The sequence below is a fragment of the Monodon monoceros genome, unplaced genomic scaffold (genome assembly GCF_005190385.1).
Source record: "Monodon monoceros isolate NGI ecotype Baffin Bay Population unplaced genomic scaffold, NGI_Narwhal_1 Super_Scaffold_21, whole genome shotgun sequence".
NCBI lineage: Eukaryota > Metazoa > Chordata > Mammalia > Artiodactyla > Monodontidae > Monodon > Monodon monoceros.
The window spans coordinates 49154445-49168029 of record NW_021703778.1 but is presented as its reverse complement, the minus strand read 5'-3'; the positions used below and the strand labels follow the sequence as shown (position 1 = coordinate 49168029).

General features: G+C 45.5%; 1 protein-coding gene and 1 non-coding gene across 3 annotated transcripts in view; both read left to right on the top strand.

Moving 5' to 3' along the window:
• IGF1R (insulin like growth factor 1 receptor) overlaps window positions 1–13585 on the top strand; it is a 308914-nt gene that overhangs the window by 149995 nt on the left and 145334 nt on the right. The gene's annotated exons all lie outside the window — the stretch shown is intronic.
• On the top strand, window positions 5802–5908 carry LOC114905473. Its single transcript, XR_003796296.1, has one exon. It is a non-coding gene; the product is annotated as a U6 spliceosomal RNA (small nuclear RNA).

Sequence of the window (13585 nt, the reverse complement as noted above, 5' to 3'; positions counted from 1 at the left end):
GTTTTGGCTGCAATCACAGTATGTTTCTCTTTAAAAAGAGATTGTATCCCAACACTTCTCTATACTAAAACATGAGGAGAAGGTAGCTTGTTAAAGTCACAGTTTAGATGTTGTTATTTTGACAGAAATATTGGTAAATGTGTCATATTATCCCTTTGCTAAATATTTATAGCTTAGGATGTAGACTCTGATGCATAATATTTTATGAAAGAAACATCCTTTTCCTCAAATTTCTTCCACTTCATTGACATCAATCTGTAATTTACACCCAGAGATCTGTAGGAAAAAGACTATATTAAGACCCTTTTATTTCAACGAAGATAAAACTATTCTAAGAGGGAACACCCTTGAATCTTTGGGACCCTTAAAGGTAGAATGTTATGAAATATTTGTATTTATTCTTTTGCTCAGATTTTAATGGCTTCACTTTTGCAGAAAGGCACAAAATGAGGGTGACTTCAGTGCACAATTTTAGGTTTTGAGATGAAGCAAGGTGCACGATGGTAAGTTACCTGATCTCAGTGCTTACGTAACGGCCATGACAAGTGCCCTATGCATTCCCATCCAGAAAAGAAATGCTGTTGTGAAAATGGCCGTCTTCTCTGCGTTCAGCTCTGTGACTGAAAGACGTTGTTCAACAGCTGTGGGTTTACAAGATGTTGCACATGGAGTACTTTCCTTGTCTCATTTAGAAAAACCAGTCTAGACTTCCACGGTTTGGTATTCATGGCCATGGTTTTGGACTTTATTAGATGGCTCTCAGAGGTACTTTTCAGGTGGACATTGATTTCGTGCCAGCTGTCTGAGGTGTTTTTCCCTAAATATGGGTGGGTGTGTAGGCTACGGTCTGCAGTGGAGAGCAGATGCCCGCGGTGGGGCTCAGGTGGATTGTGTGGAAGAAGGAAAGGAGCAGAGGTAGAGGAAGAAGCCTGTATGTCCTGCACAGCTCTGTTAACAGCTGAGTGGTTCTCCAGGATAGGCCAACTACTGTTTTTATTCACAAAATGGACTTGAAAATCAGTTAGTAAACAAACCGTCTCCTTTAGATAAGTGACATTCTGATTTGTCTGTAAAAAGTTCCGTTTCCTAGCTAACGTCCTCTGAAGCACTTTTATGTACAACCGCTGTGCCAATGTTTGCTGTCATTTGGTTGTAACGAAATCAGTCGTGAACTTCAAAGTGGAATCATTTCAGAGCCCTTCCTCTACAGTAGTTCGGGAAACACAATACCAAGTGACCTTGATTCACTGCGAACTCAACTGGAAAATGTGCCTAGTGTCTCCCTGAAGCAAGAATCCCTCACCTCTTGACCCTCATCATTTTGGGCTTGAGTCTTCAACCTTGTTGTGCAGACGTCAGCACCGTGTAATCTGTGACCTTCTCTGCTCTCTTCTAAGCTATGGCCTGATTGTTTATACCTTAGTGTTGCTATCAGTTTGGACCAGAAGTCATGAATCTTTCCCTGACCTTAACCTCACTGTGGATTGGCTTAAAGAAGAATCTGGGTCTGCTGATGTATAAGCACTAAATTATGTGAAAATTAATAACATTTAACCCTCAACTCCTTAAGTAATAAAGTAGTGGGAAAAGAATTGAATGTTTTATAGCAGTTGTAAGTTATCTAGGAAATAGCTAACAGGTAAGTTTTTATTTAACTGAAGTTTCTGAAAGTGGGATGAAAGAGGGTGGGAAAGGAAAGAGCCATTAAGAAAGCTCACTTTAACCTGTATGCTGTGTTATTTTAACTTTGCCCTCCAGGCTTGGTTAAATAGTCATGTACTTTAGGTCTTAAAAAACATACCCACATGTATTAGTAAGTTAAAAATTTAACAAAACACAAATTATTATGTTAGAATTATGTTTATTGAAGAAATTATCTAACTTTAATAAGCATATTTTACAAATGCTATTTCCTGAGAACCACTGCTTTTAGATGGAACACGCCTTTGTGTTGGTCATGCTTTCTTCCTAGTAATTTGAAACACCTATTTAAATTATCTTTTGCAAACAAGCTAACTAGATCACCACTGAGGTTTATAATGTGCTTTTTGGATATCTGAAATACTGGAAGTATTGAAGGACAGTGCTTGCACGCTCATCCATCTCTGCCTCGTGGATGTATTGTGCTCCACCGTGTAGCCCTGCAGGCGGCCCAGGGCTCAGCTTGGACAGGGTCCGTGAGCACTCCAGCCCAGGAAGAGGTGGCCAGCAGGGGACGTGGACTGTGGGGCCCAGGTGTTGTGTTGGGCACTGTGCTGGCAGGTTGTAGTGGACCTTCCTGTGCCCCCCTGGGAGGATGGGGGTGGAGGAGAGGTGAAGGTGCCTGTGTGTGTGTGTTTGGTTTTGTTTGGGATCTGTTGTAAAAGCCCAGGCCCTCCCTCACCTTTGGGAGGTTGTGTCACAGAAGTGAGAACTTGGTGGTGAGCATTTCGTTTCTTCAGCAAATGCTGCTGAGCCTCTGACCTGTGCCTGGTGTTCTTCTTGAGCTGAGAATCCTGCAGGGAACAAGCGCAACACGGATAGCTTGGTCCTGCAGTTTACATTACAATGGGAACACATTTGTCTGGCAAATAGCATAACTTCTCAGATGTCTCTGAACCCCACATCCACAGTCTGAGCTGCTGAGGTCTCGTGACTGGTAATTGGTGATCTTAATCTGGATTTCTCCATTTATTATTTTCTAACATGATTTTAACTTACTTAATAATTAAGTCTTTGGTATATTTTCTCTGTCTGTGTCTCCCTTAGACCCACACAAGCTTTACAAGGGCAAGGATCTTATCTTTTTGTTTTTCTTCCCCATGTCTCCCAAGCACCTAGACAGAGCCTCCGTTCCCAAAGCTCCAGTCAATGTTTGCTGAGTGTGTGTTCACACTGGGTTTGTTTGAACACTCTCGCTAATGAATCCTGTTGGAATTCTGACGGTGCATCTAACTCTCAAGGCCGGGGGCCCGGGGTCTCTTGGGGTGGGTGAGCTTGCTTCCACCTCGTTTGCGGGGTGCTCGTGTTGGAGTGGGTCCCCCACATCTTCCACAGCTCTCCCCCCGCCCTATGTGTGTAGTGCCCACAGTCACGTTTTGTGGTCCTGGTTTCCCCGAGGTCACGACAGCAGCACCATTCAAGTCCCACCTGCGGCCTTGCGGGCAATTTTTCTTGTTCAAGGAAGTCACCTGATGTCTCTGCTGCGCAGGCAGTGAGTGCATCAGAGGCCAGGGGGCTGGGCGCTGGGGTCGGGGTGCTGGTTTTGAGCGGTGTCCCCAGGCAGCTGTGATGACCGCGCTCAAGCCCGCTCAGGGAGAAGCGGAGCTGACACCTGGTGTTTGGACAGGTCATGCCGTGCAGGATCATTGGCTGTGCGTAGAGTTGCTCATCTGTGGTGACAGATGTTGAGCTGTTATTTAGTAACTTAGGTTTGTTTTCCTTTGCACACAAATAACCTCTTAGCTGCTGAGTGCTTCTGCGGGCGACCCCAGAGCCCATCAGCCGGCAGGCGTTTGCAGGCTCCAGAGGTGTTGCATTGAAAGAGAACTTTCGGAGTGTGTGGCACGGGGAAGAACAGGCCCTCCTGCCCCGCTCCCAGATTTCCTTTGTAAAGAACATCAATATAAGCACCACCATTCTTCAGAAACACAGGCCAGGTGCTCGGGTGCACTGTTGTAGCCACTGAGGGCCCAGTGATGGAAACGTTCTAGTGGCAGAAACAGACCATAATCAAGTCACAGTGTCAGACAATGATGAGTGCTGTGAGCAAGAATAGATGAATAACTGGTGGGGGGTGGGGTTGGGGTTGGGGTCTCAGAGAAGGGCTTTCGGAGGAGGGGACGTTTGCCCTGAGAGTATGAGTCAGCCAGGAGGAGACATGGGGACATGGTGGCAGGGGACCATAGGTGGAAAGTCCCCAAGGTGGGGACGATCTTGGGGTGTGTGCATGTGGGGAGCAGGGCTGTTTATTCACCCCACACTCTCTGGGCACCTGCCCTGTGCCAGGTGCTGTTCTCGGTGTAGGAATAGAGCCATGGATGAGTCTCTGCCTTCATGGAGCTTTTGTTAAATCAGGGCGGCCTGGGGACTGTGCTGGGTGGGGTGCTCTTTTCTGTAGGGTACTCAGAGGGGGTCTCTAGTGAGATGGCATTTGGGCAGAGACCTAAAGGAAGGGTTGCAGGAAAGCCAGGAGGCTGGAGGGCAGGGGGCCATGGTGAGGACCTTGGCTTTGACAGGGACAGGAGATGGCAGGATTCTGAGCAGGGGGATGACACTGGCTTCTGTGTTGACAGTAGACTCTAGGGCCGGGACAGAAGCAGAGAGACCAGTAGGAGGTGGCAGTTGCCATGATCCAGGGCAGAGAATGTGCATCTTCGACCAGGATAATGGTGAAGGTTGTTGGGAGATGCAGTTGGAATCCCAAAGCGCCAACAGGACTGGCACATGCATATGGGATGCATACGGGACGGCAGAGAAAGAGGAAGAGACAGTCGTGGGGCTGGAGCCCATGAGGGAGGGGCAGAGGGTGGGCACAGCCAAATCATCACGTGGGACAGAAAAAAAAAAAAGATTTTGTTCTCTGTGTTGGAAATTCAGCAGAGAGTTTAGATGGGGGGTGACGTGACAACTTAGCAAAGCAACTAATATTTACTGAGCACTTATTCTGTATCCGCCCTTATGACAACCCTGCAAGAGTCAGCTTCATTGTTATATCCATTCTATAGATGAGGACGCTGATGGACAGAGAGCTTATAAGGTATCTTGCCCTATATACCACACATTTAGTTAGGGCCAAACTTGATTAATTGATATGCGTCCTAGGGTGTATTTTATTGTTCCTTTAGGGAAGTTACCACGTCCTTGGGTAACCACGCCCACACCCAAGGGCTTAAGAAACATTTTGATGTTTACCAGTTGTTTGCAAATGGGGCCAGAGACAGTTTAGGTATTAAAATCTCACTAAATCTGTATCCATTATATGACTCATCTATCTCCTTCTTCCATGGACCCCCCTCAAAAAATGATCATGGGTACATTCCCCTTACCTGTAAAGCATGTTCATGGTCACAGAAAATACATAGAGAACCACAGGTCTGCAGGTTTCTACATGGGAATTCTCACACCATGGTCAGAAGGTCTGAGACTAGTTAAAAAAAAATGGTTGTGGAATCCAGGCAGCAGCCACTAGGTAATCTCTTTATAAAGGTTGGTGTAATTTCTGTAAGACTTGTTTATTTTGCTCTCAGTTGGTTATCTTGACATTGTTGCCTTTGAAGAGGTTATTGTGATTTAATTACAGACCAGGTATCTTACAAGATTCATTTGCTATCTCCACATCATTTTCTCATTTCTTTGGCTGTCAATCCCTGGGTGAAGGTGGGAGGGGGAGGCCTTCGTGGGGGGAGAGAATGTGGTAGCAATGAATGTTTACTGCACAAGAGCGCTCAGGGCTTCTATTATAGTCTGGGGGTGGGGGAGGGAGTGGCGGGGAGCACGCAGGAATGTGACCTCCTGGGCCCCAGCCCTGATGAGCAGGGCGGGATTACAGAGGGACTGTAGTGTTAAAGTTAGGATTTTCTGGAAATGTAGCAGACTCCCCCGCACCCCTTGCCATTTGAGATTTTGAAACCCTACTTCTGTTTTGCAAGAGCCGAGAAGGGACCAGTTAATAGCTCTGATCATCTTGTCTCTGGAGAGAATTTATATCTCAATTTACCAGAAGACAGCTCTGGTATTAGGGCAACAAGAATGGTTTTATTCCTGTTTCCTCTTCCTGCACTCTGTTCCTATTTAATTCTTGCATTAAAACCATTCCTGGTGTGCTTGCTTCGGCAGCACGTATACTAAAATTGGAACGATACAGAGAAGATTAGCATGGCCCCTGAACAAGGATGATGTGCAAATTCGTGAAGCGTTCGTATTTTTGAAAAACAAATACTGTATGCTAACACATATATATGGAATCTAAAAAAAAAAAAATGGTTCTGAAGAACCTAGGGGCAGGGGCAGGACAGGAATAAAGACGCAGACGTAGAGAATGGACTTGAGGACACGGGGAGGGGGAAGGGTAAACTGGGACGAAGTGAGAGAGTGGCATGGACATATATATACACTACCAAATGTAAAACAGATAGCTAGTGGGAAGCAGCCACACAGCACAGGGAGATCAGCTCGGTGCTTTGTGACCACCTAGAGGGGTGGGATAGGGAGGGTGGGACGAAGATGCAAGAGGGAGGAGATATGGAGATATATGTATATGTATAGCTGATTCACTTTGTTATAAAGCAGAAACTAACACACCATTGTAAAGCAATTATATTCCAATAAAGATGTGTTTTAAAAAAAAACATTCCTGGTAAATTAGAACATGCTTTTGTGTTCAGGCCTTGTTTTGAAGAAGGGTTTTGAGTCTAAAAAATTTGATAGCCTCCCATCTATCATGGTGATTTCTGACTTTCCTAAGGGACTGTGTACTTGAGCGAGGCTTGTTCTTTTGTGAGAACCAGCCTCCCTGGGCCTGGGAAGTGGTGAAAGATGCTCTGCTGGGAGGGGAGCCATGGCAAAGGGTTGGACTTGGGGGGACTTCTGCCAGGATGCAGCATATCAATTGTTGGTGTGTTTGGAAATTTGAAAAGTAATATTAAGAATTAAAGTTGTACAAAACCTCCTAAGATTTCTACCATGGCTGTATAAAGTTTGAGCATAGTGCTATCAATTTAAAAGTGGACAACTTAAAAATTCCACCTCTTTTGGAAATTTGTTGCCACCTCTACCCCAATTCGGCAGTCTTTAGATAAACTGACAGCCCCCATTTACCAACAAGGAAGAACCTTCGATTTTTGTTTTTTATTATTATCTTTTAAATAGCAGGGTGGTGAAAGATACGGCGTGTGACTCAGCATATGGGAATTTCTTTAATAACACACTGGGTGTGTAAGCATTAGCCCTGCTCCCCACAAGCAGCTCTGCAGAATGCCCTCCGCCTGTTTGGGGAACAGACCTGGCGACCGAGAGAGGCAGCCCAAACTTCCCTAGAGGAGGCAGACTCGGTGGTGGAATCTGAGGGATTCTCTTTGTTTCATTTGTTTTCCCTCTGTCTTGGAAAACACGGACGCAAATCCAGTCCGGCTCCTGCAGCTGCTGAGGCAAAGCAGGCTTTTTATGAATGAGGCCCAGGAGGGGGAGGAGAGGGCTTGTGTTACAGCAGCAGTTGGTTGGGTAATGCATTTCATTCACTCCCAGCCATCTAGCCCCGGCTGTATTTTAAAGGATATTGTTCATTTTTTGTCGATTCAAATTAGACTTTTCTGCCCCTTGTGCAACTGTGTGTAAATTAGAACACTAAGCATGTTGTGTGCGTTAATTTTTTTTTCGTTTGTTTTGTTTTTTTCTGAGTGTTTGCTCATTTAGTTGGAGGAAATGGTAAGAGAAGTGAACTGGGAAAAGGGGAAAAAGGCTTCGTCATCCCTGGGGGCGTTGGTTACATCTCTGTCCCCAAGCCACCCAAGAGGAGGCAGGTGGGGTCCCTGTGCCCAGCCCTGGGAGTGGAGCTCTGATTATGGGCCACCTACTACCTGGTGCCCCAGGTCTGCACGTGCTGGCTCCCTTGCCCTGTCCCCCTCTCCTGTTCCCAGCGGGCAGCTCATTATTTGTGGCACTTGAAGCCTCATTGTTGTGGTCACAGGGTTGTGTGAATTGGAAGCTGTGTGACAATGCTGGCCCCCCTCCCTGCCACCGCTTCCTGCTGGGAGCAGAGAGAAGAGGGCAGGCATTGTCTTGGGCATAAATGAACCTCTATCAAAACAAACACCAGAGAGAGGGGCGGCTGGGTTACAGCTGCCCCTGTGAGCCCCGGCAGAGGGCCGCCGTCCTCGCAAAGAGCGCTTTAAGCCTGGATGAGGAGTGTCCTCGCTGACTGTCCTGTGCGCAAAGAGCGAACCCCAAACCGACTGGCCATCCACACCACCCTCAAAATGATTCCCCATATCAGAAATGCCGGATTTGTGTCCTTGAGCATGGTTGGGGGAAGAGAATTACCCCAAGGCATCATGGCTGTATATGAAGGATAACGCTATTGTAAAGTTGTTCTGCCAGAGAGGTTAAGCACACCCTTCTCCAACGTGGACACTGAGAACAGAGATAGAGACGATTAGGCTGTTTTTTTGCTCCAGCTTTTAAATAGGACCCTTCCCTTCCCATTGCTAGTGGCAACCAGGTGCTTTAAGGCACCTAATGCCTGATGTCACAAACTCTCCAGATGTGCCAAGCGTCTTTCTTTAGCTCTTCATGTTTTGATGTTGTATAAACACAACTGGCAATACCCCTAATGCCCATTGCCCAGCACCAGTGTGGAAGCTCACCATTGCATGCCTGACTCACTTTCCTGGTTGCCCTGGTTTCTCTCCCGTGTGGGTGTCGTGTGTCCCATTAACATCGCATGCCCCTCCCCAGCCTTGAATGCCACATCTGGGCTGTTTTAGGCATCGGTGATACGAGTTCGGTTTCTTTTTTTAACTGTAAAAGGAAAGTCTTTCATTGCAGTTATACCAAAGGAAGGGATGAGAAGGAATGCATTAAGGACTTGATATAAACAGCTAGTCTTGGGTCCTAATTGTCCCGTTTCTCTTTTTGGCCAGCAGCCAACATGATGTCACTGTGTCCACGTCCTGAGGGTCTGAATTAAAGGCACACTGCATGGGCCAGCTCTGGGTACAGTGATGGCTTTGGCTTTGAAGTTCAGTTGGGGTCCTGATTAGAAAAAATTTGGGGTAAGCTGACCCAGGGCATGGCTGGCTGGTTCTAAGATGTGATTCTGGCCTGAGCCTTAGTACTAACAGTGGTAGGTCACTTAAGTCCACAGGCTAGGCCCTTGGAGGACTTCAGGACTTAAGGAAGGAGAAGGGATAGAGAAGGATTGCAATAAGAAATAAAACAAGGAACAAGAGAGAACTGCCATAGAAGGAGAGGGAGCAGAACACTTCCAAAGGGGGTATTTCCTTATTTAGGAGATTGAGTCATTATAGTGGATGACTGTGCCACTGGCGGCAAAACCATTTTAGTTGAAGGAGCACACCCTGGGTGGCCCAGTGGTTAAGTTGTCAGCAGAGGCAGGGACTGTAGCCTCCTCCTTCTGAAAGATGGGTAGAAAATGGAAGAGGGGAGATAACGCAGGACTGAGGAATGTTTGGGGTTTTGTTTTGTTTGGCTTGAGGGTGGAGGATTGCACCCATGAGGTCAAGGAAGCCAGAATTGTCAAATTCAAGAAGCATCTCAGATGTTTTGACCAACAGCAACTTTGCAGAGCAAAGTGTATACAGGCTTTGAGCTTACCTCCTTGAAAGACTAGACAAATTCACATTGAAAGAATGGATCCCATCATAGCCATGGTCTTGTCTACATGCAGACATCTTCTGTATGCATTGTATTTGTCTGGCATCATTGGAACAGAAGTTTTTTGCTTGAGTTGATTTCCCAAGTAATCAAAGCTCCCTTCTCAGAGTGCAAGATATTTACATTTTTCTCTTAATTTTTGTTCATTAACAGCACTTTGCTGTCTTTAATGTGGATCATTTTCTTGGCATTCCAGGGCACTATTGTGAAACCTGGTGCCTCCGAATCTGTTGCTATGTGGGGCTCCAATTTTTCCTTAACTTAAATGGCCTTGCACATCTATGCATGTTTACATTTTATGCATTTGGTGTATTCTCCTTGTATGCAGGGATTGCGAATTCTGACTTAGTCTATCTGTCCCTCGGTAAAGTAGATAACTGTGAATATTTATAAATGATTTTCCCTGAAGCTCAGAGGACTTTTGCTTTGCTTTTATGTCAGCATCAGGTTCCAAGTGTTTCGTGGTTGAGGTACTAGAATCCTGTTCGTCAGGTCCATGGAGCATTAAACACATACTCATATAAACACATACTCGGCTATGAACTCCAAATGGGAAAGATTTTTATTTAATGATTTTAGATTTTGAGCCACTTCTGTTTATATCGCTATATTTTTCTCTCTCATATTCATGGTCTTCAGCGAGTCAGATCCCCTAAGAATTTTTGGTTTGTTTATCTTATATTTTTTTTTACACATAGCTCTTTATGTTTTCCCAGACAGGAATTGTGCTACTTGAATTGAAAAGTAAATGTAATATGTAATGTTCTATTGGTAATTGTTTGTTTCTACTTTAGGCTGACACTGAACTAATGATTTTTTAATTGTACCTGGCTTGAAACACAATGAAAAAGTGATTTCCTACTGCTTTTTTCCCTTAAGCTGGTTCAGTAACTTGAAGGTAATTAAAAATGTACAGACCTCAGGAATGTATTTATGTTCCATAGTCATGGGTTGACCAAGTAGTGCTCATGTATGATAGCTGGATGGGATGTACGAACACTGAGGTAATGAGTAGCCTGTTTTATATATTTATTATGTTATTATTTATTTAGAGGAGTAAAAAAGTCTTTTCTCTGTAGTTCTAGAATGCCGTGAAATGTCTGTTTGAGGCATTATCCTGCTATTTTTACAGGGTGATCTTCCTCTTCTGAATGGTGTTACATGTTGCCAGTATCCCAAGGGCTGGTTTGGGACTAAGGCAAAGGATTTAGGAGGCACAAGTGAAAGGGAAGAAATAAACACATGCCTTTTCTTCTTAAAAGAAGGGTAGTAGTTGGCTTGTTGATTTAGCTTCGAGACTGTGGAGGATGAAGCCTGCACTGTAGGGTAAGTAATGTAGGGGGAGACCCTGAAGGGGAGGTTACGGGGTGGCAGACTGTGCACACACAGTATTGTGACTGTGAGTTGGGAAGGAGAGTGCTAAGAGTATTTTCTGAGTCACAGCCACTCAGACAATACTCGCTAATCCATTTGTTTGAAGATACAGTGAACTGGAGAGGATAAACAAAAATGGGAGATTCTTGCAGATAAGAAATCCAGGATAATTATTCACCAGAGTTTGAAGTCATCGCCATATTCAAGGACATTTTCTTTTGGGGTGGTTTTATATCTAAGGTTTGCATTTAGATGATGCATGATTCAAAATCCTGGGGTATTAGTGGAGTATCTAAGGTACAGGGAAATTGCATTTGAGGATACTCCTGTTTAAACTTGCTGCTGCCAGAGTTGGCAGGCAAGTGAAAGGTTAAAAGAAATTTGGATAGGTCTTGTTCCCCACCCCCTTCCAAAGCTGATACTCGCTTTGGGTGGAATGTTTCTCATTTTTTACAGGGCTAATATTCCTCGAGGAGCAGCAAGACCAGTCTTCCAAATGGCAAGCTGCGTGGTAATGTGCTTTTGTGCTCATCCTTTGCAGAAGGTGTCGGTGTGTTTATATGGTATCTTTGTGTGTGGGGGTGATTCAAGGCACTTTGCATCTGCCCACCCTCACCTCCAGCACCCCTGAAATGCAGCACCTCTTGTCTCTCTTAGTTGCCCTGTAAGTGGTGACCTGTGATAACTCCAGGAGGGTCAGGAAGAAGGATTTGTTTTTCTTGTCTTGCTTAACGAATAAAACCTTTAACTGTGGCCCTTAAAAGAACCTCTAAAATCCTAAAGTAGCTCTGATAAGTTATTATCATAAATTATTTTTTTTTAGCTAACATAAAGGACTCAAATACCCTTTTCTTTCTAGTTGGTGGGCTTTACGACCAAAACCATTTCTAATAGTTTTGTCAGCTTGTTAGGGAAGACAAAGTGCATTTTTGGTCCTTTGAACTAGGAAAGCACTAGCCATGCACTTCCCACGGCCCTTCTGCAGGGTGAGTATTGGACAGAATTTGTTAGGGGACCGGGCAGGAGGCAGGTGCAGATGTGTGTCTGCAAAGGGCCAGAATCAACGTGGACCCACACACGTTCCCGTCCAGTCTCTGGTTCCTTACCTGTTTCAGGTTTCTCTTAGAGTCTGTCTTTGTCTTAATCTTTTCGGTGCTTTTGGTGAGCTACTTAGGAATGTTGTGGGGAGGGCTGGGATGGGTCGGCACAGTGATTTTGGTGAGGCCCAAGAGTAGGCCAACAGTCCAGGACTGTCTTATGTATCAGAGGAAGATGCAGAAAGAGTCGTCACATGTCCTCTTGTCAGCCCTTCCTGCCCCCTCCCACCAACCCTGCTCCTCACTTCTGGGCTCCAGGGAAGAAGGCCTCCCTGCTGCCCCTGACCAGCTGTTTCTTGAGTGCAGCAGCGGCTCTGGGAACTCTCCAAGGAGACCTCCTTCCTGTGGTTGTCACTCCACTCGTACAGCTAGTCCACAAGCACCTCAGGACAAAATGCAGTCTCTCTCTCTCCCCATCCCCTCTCCTCTTCCTTCCTATATTTGGAAAGTCTGGGGCTAGCCTGGCAAGAAAGTGGGAGACGGGGTGCAGGAGGAAGAACTGGGAGCAAATGAAGGATGCTTCTGTCAGAAGCGTGCAGGTCTCTAAGAAAGTAAGAATGTAACCGAAATGCCTTGTCCATCTGCTAAGCCCCCTTGAAGTGGGCTCAGCTCCGTGTGCCACGCTGACACTGTGAGGCCAGTGTGGGCCCAGCCCATCTTGCAGCGCCTGTGCTAGTATCTCCCAGCTGAAAGTTCTGCCCCTCCCTTCCCTTCATTTTTTCTTGATAAGAGCTAAAAAAAATTTTTTTCTTTAAATTCTGGTTGAATAATAGGAGCCTCCCTCTATAATTGGCATGTGTGGGAATATATATTAAATAAACACCTTCTAATAGGTGTTACCAGAACTCCTGTGGGAATTCTTTCACAGTGTTTTTTCAGCATTGAGAGGAGAAAGGCTAAGGATGTCTCTTGCCCTATAGTCCTTCTTGTGGACATGTGCTGAAAGCCAGGAGTGGTCCTGTGCCTGGAAAAGTCCATTCTCTGGTGTTAGTAAGTGATAGACAAGGGTGTGTATTTACCAACATCAGGCATCCACAAAATATTGACGTAAGTGTTTTAGGGTACAACTGGCCCTAAACCTGACACGACAGTTAATATCATGCAAGTTGAAAGTTTCGTAAGTTCTGATGTGATGCGTTCTGTGGGCATTGAAGTCAGAGCTGCCTTGCTCATCCCCAGCGCTCGCAGATCATACCCCTGTGCCTGGCTCACAGCTCCTCAATACGATGCTTTGTTCACTGTAGCATGGTGGGATTTTTATAGATTCAAATAAGTTGGAGGTAGTTTCACATTTTTAACAGCTGAAAACATACTAATAATCATAAAGGTTAGATTCTCCCAAGTAGGGCGTTGAACACAGGCTGCATCCTGGATGTATTGACAGAGGAACCACATAGTGTGATGGATTCTTTGTCCCTTGGAGCTTCCCTTTGCCTCCCCGAATGCTATACGGTCTAGGCAGCTTTCTAGAGACTTTCCTTATGCAACATGTACCTGTACAAGAAATGTACTCCTTTGTGCCGTCTGAGGCATTTTGGTTGTATGGAGCTTGTTAAATTTCGATTCCCGGCATAGTTTCAGATGTGGATGTATGCTTAGAGAAAGGGTAGGGGCCAAAGCCATCCACTGCTGCCAGATGGGGTTCCGTCCTGGCTCTGTTGCTTCCTGGGTGTGACACCTGTGCCTCTGTTTCCCCCTCTGTAAGATGGCATGAACAGTGGTGCCTCCTCGAGGGTTTGTGA